General features: G+C 39.3%; 1 pseudogene; it reads left to right on the forward strand.

The window, feature by feature from the left end:
• Nucleotides 1-560: 560 nt before the first annotated feature.
• LOC149146127 (callose synthase 3 pseudogene) lies at nucleotides 561-1,070 on the forward strand (annotated as a pseudogene).
• The last annotated feature ends 3,781 nt before the right edge of the window (nucleotides 1,071-4,851 follow it).

Consider the following 4,851-nt stretch of genomic DNA (forward strand, 5'->3'; position numbering starts at 1 on the left):
ATTGTGGAAGGCTTAAAGCTATAAAAGAGGAAGGAGATCATGTGGCAAGGGATCATCTGAATTATTATTGAATATCTGAAAAAGTGCTAGATCTGGAATACTAGAAATTGGGTTATGGTGCAGATCTGGATGAAGGAGGAACCTTAGCGCAAAGAGAAGGATAAGTTCTATTGATGGATCATAATATTTAAGCTTGAATGATAGTATCTGTTATCACTTAAGAATTCTAATTTCAAAACTGCTCACATTAGCCATGTGTCAGTTTTGTTCAAAAGTTACTATGTGTAACAAATCTCTTTAGGTCATTTTGTAGCTCATGAAATAATTTTGAAGTGTTTCCGCAACGCATAAATCCTTTTAGTAATTTTGCAGCGCAACATGTTTTAGGCTGTGCTACGAAATTGGGGATTTGTTCGAATCCATAGCCAATATTTCACAACTGTCATATCCATCAAAATCCATCAACAGTTGTCAGCCTATACACTTCATCTATATTTCTTTATGGATGGCTGTATTTGGTACTGAGTGGATTAGAAAAGTCACTGGTTAACCAAGCAGATATGAGGAAAAATTTTCCTCTTGAGGCAGTTCTTGCATCGCAGTCTCTGGTTCAGATAGGTCTACTAATGGCCTTGCCAATGGTTATGGAGATTGGCTTGGAACGAGGCTTCCGGTCTGCATTAAGTGATTTTGTTATCATGCAGCTGCAACTTGCCTCTGTCTTTTTCACATTCTCTCTGGGTACAAAGACTCATTATTTTGGCAGGACAATTTTGCATGGTGGTGCAAAGTATAGGGCCACTGGGCGAGGTTTTGTGGTGAGGCATGAGAAATATGCAGAGAATTACAGGCTTTATTCGAGGAGCCACTTCACAAAAGGACTGGAGCTGATGATGCTTCTCTTTGTCTATAACATTTATTGCTCTGCTGCAAAAGATTTTGTCTCTTACCTGTTAATAACACTTTCGATGTGGTTTTTGGTGGTGACATGGTTGTTTGCTCCTTTCTTGTTCAATCCCTCGGGTTTTGAATGGCAAAACATAGTTGAAGATTGGGAAGTGAGCTATTGAACTTTAGGAAGGATGGGACTCCCCTGATGAATAGGCTCCGCTTGACTCCAATTCATGGTGATGATGGGATCATCACACACATTATAGGAATTCAGCTGTTCACTCAAGAAAATATTGACTTGCGTCCTATGCCATTACCCTTTTACAAAGAGGCATCTACTAGATTTGCAGATCGGTCATTGTCCGATCCTTTCTTATACAGGCCAGCTATAATTGGACAAGGACATTTCTGCCATGAAATCTGTGTGATTTTCCAGCTGAGTGACGAGGTTCTAGCGCAAATTTTTTTTGTCACAGATGACACCCAGAGATGTTGCATCTGTTGGATCAGCTTGCAAGCGTCTTTATCAGTTGACAAAAAATGAGGATCTGTGGCGAATGGTTTGCCAAATGCATGGGGCAGTGAAACAACACGTGTGTTAGAAATAGTTCCAGGTGCTAAAAGGTTAGGATGGGTTTGCCTTGCAAGGGAGCTGACTACACTTGAAGCTGCTGCATGGAGGAAACTTACAAGAAGAGGGGCAGCTTGCACAGAAATTGATGCATTTCTTTCCAAATACAGAGTGGTCGCACAATCCATAACGGGCGACTTCATATGGCGAACACCTCCATCCTCAAACACAGGGCTCTGGATCGAATTTAAGTGGGGTCTTCACCTTTTATAATTTTTACAGTTGATTGTTTTGGACTGACATGGCTGCTGCTTGCCTTATCTTCTTCGTCCTTGGTCTGGCTTTTGGTATCGTTCTCGGAGAATCCACACTGGCCTTTTGCCCGTGCCCTTCTCTGCCTGAAGTGGCCTTTGTATGGCCGGAAAAATGCATGACTGCTGACTTTGAGTCATCTGAAACTCCCGTCTTTCATCCTTCCAGAGTTAGTGAGCTTGATGATGTATCATTTGAAAGAGCCTTGGATATGCTACGTTATCGTGATGCCCACATGACGGTGCTGTTTCATGCTTCATGGTGTCCATTTTCAAAGTTATGTCGATCTTTATTTGATGACCTATCTTCAATGTTTCCAAAGATTTACCATGTAGCTGTAGAGGAGTCTGTTCTAATGCCCAGTGTTCTTTCAAGGAATGGAGTTCATAGTTTTCCATCACTCTTTCTACAGAACCAGACATCAAGGGTGCGCTATCGTCGATTAAAAGACCTTGATTCACTTGTACATTTCTATAAGGAGATTAGAGGTCTTATTACAGGTCAAACAATGTCGGTTAAGGCGTATTTGGCATGTAAATTTGACACTCCTGAGTGACAATACACCACTTATTTTGAAGCATGCACTGCACATGCTCGACTTGAATAGAATTTGGTGTCGTTTAAAGTTTTCAAAGACAAGAAACTTTCAAGAAGGTGCTAAGAATGCAAGAGTATGGGCATCTCTGGCCTCTGTTTCTCTTGGTTAAGGCCCAGTACATAGACCAGAGTCCAGCTGTTCTGAAAATAGGGAAATGTGGTCTAGGACATGATGAGACAGGGATTCTTTCATTTGTAGATTCTCACAGTGGCAAAGAACTTGAATCTTATAGGCTTTCCTATCCCATATCTCAAGTGAATCCTCTGCCAATGACAGATTCAACTGAGCAACGGCTACATCTTTTTGTTGATAACAATGCAAGGGCACACTTGTTTCCTAGAACCAATGAAGCACTGATTATGTTTCTCAAACAGATGTCAAATATTTACTTACATCTTGTTGATATAGGAAAAAGATCAATCCAAGGTTATGGTATCAACAATCAGGACATGTCAGATATGGTGTTTAAGGATTATTGCTTCAAAACTAGAGAACTGTGGTCTGTATTGTTTCCTTCTGAATTGGAGAAAATTGTTGCCACTGTCACAAAAATCTGAAGGAGGTGTGGAATGTCTATAGTGTGCTCAACTATTTACAAGCTCTTGTTGAGAAGTCTGAGATCATCCAGATCCTAGAGGAAGAGAAAGAAGGTAATTTAACATTTACTGCAACTGATGGATATGACTACAATGAAGGAAGCAATGTTCTGAAGGTTCTAGGATACTTTAGTATTATTGGTCTACTTCGTGTACATTTCCTTGTTGGAGATTATTACAGTGGACTCAAGTGCTTGGCAGCTATAGATGTTAACCAGACAGGTGTCTACAATTCAGTGATTGGAAGCCATATCACAATTATTTGTTATTATAGATCCGCCAACCTTATGTTGAGAAGGTATGTTGAGGCAATACGGGCCTTCAATCAAGTTCTGTTGTATATAATAAAGACCAAACAGTTCCATCAAAAGTTTCCACAGTTTGACCAAATTCTGAAGAAAAATGAACAGATGTATGCTCTATTGGCTATATGCCTCTCTATCTGTCCACAAATGAAGCTTGTTGAGAAAAATGTGAACAATCAGCTGAAAGGGAAGTATGGGGAGAAGATGGCAAGCATGCAGAGAAGTGATGAGGCTGTGTATGACGAATTTTTTTTTCATGTGCCTGTCCTAGATTTATTACTCCTTCAGTACCAAACTATGATGAAGCTCTTGTAAAAAATAACCAGGATGCATATAGGCATCAGTTGAAGCTGTTCTTATCAGAAGTTATGACATACAAGCATAAGACTCATGCAATTGATCATGATGGAGGAATTATATCAAATGCAGATGTTGACTTTTATATTGATGAGGATATCGTTCATATTGTTGAATCAAAGTCTTCAAAGCTATACGCTGATAACTTTATGCATCACATTATCAAGTGTGAAGAGATTATTAGTGATTTGGACAGAGTAAGCTTGAATAAGATGGTTGCTGTTTTTGCATTATGGAAATGCCAGCTGTAATGAGGTCAAACATCCAAATTTTGTAATTAGAGAAGAGCAGTCTTAAGCCAGGAACAGTGGCGATCATTTAGCTATGAAAGGAAGACTGTGCTTTTGAAATTACACAGCAGTTTCGTAGCGCGCTACGAAACTGCTGTAGCTGCATGTTACAATTCAGTTGATCAATTATGGCCAACAAAGCGGCAAATCTTTTGAAAGGTTTTTGTCATCACACAGGTACATGAAGCGGTGGACAGCACAGCACATCAAGGATGTGGCAGTCTGATCTATTTTGGGTAATTAAAGGATAAAGGCATGCTTCTTAGGATTCAAATATTTTGAGGCAAACCAAGGACCGACAAACAGAGGCGGTTTCCTATATTTCAGGGTATTGGAAAGGATGTGTCATTAAAGATAAAACATGGAGTGTTGAACATCCATTACAGCCAAATCGAAAGAGGACCAGGTGTCAAAGAACAAGGAGAGGCCATTATGCATGGAACATGAAGTTAGAGTCATAGTTAATTTAGAACTCTTTAAAAACTCCAGTCAGCACTTTATTTGTATTTATTAGTTAGTTCAATAGCTGATAGGTGTCAGTAGAGGTAGTTATCGACTCCCCTCATGCTGGAGGAGGAAGCTCGAATTAGTTAGAATAAGGATTCTATATATAGCTGAAACAACAATGTAATGAGGGTTGGAGATTTTATAAAACAGAGTACTGTTTTGGCTTATGTAGAAAGACAGAGTTCAGTAATATAATAGAACTGCTTTTCTTCTCAGGATTCATAAAGTGTTTCTATGTTCAAGATGTGTGGTTTTACTTTATCCTTGATTTATTTTACAGTTGCATAGATGTGTAATCACTCAGAATTCACTTATGCTGCTCTGATTTCCTGTACACATTCATGAACTGTGGTTTTATAAGAGTTGTGTTTTGAACATTTAAATGCCACATGCCCTGACTTCTATGTAAAGGCTGTATCATTAT

Source organism: Pinus tabuliformis, chromosome X, assembly GCF_031772625.1.
Source record: "Pinus tabuliformis cultivar Carrire ecotype Pingquan chromosome X, CPIR1, whole genome shotgun sequence".
In the NCBI taxonomy this organism is placed as follows: domain Eukaryota; kingdom Viridiplantae; phylum Streptophyta; class Pinopsida; order Pinales; family Pinaceae; genus Pinus; species Pinus tabuliformis.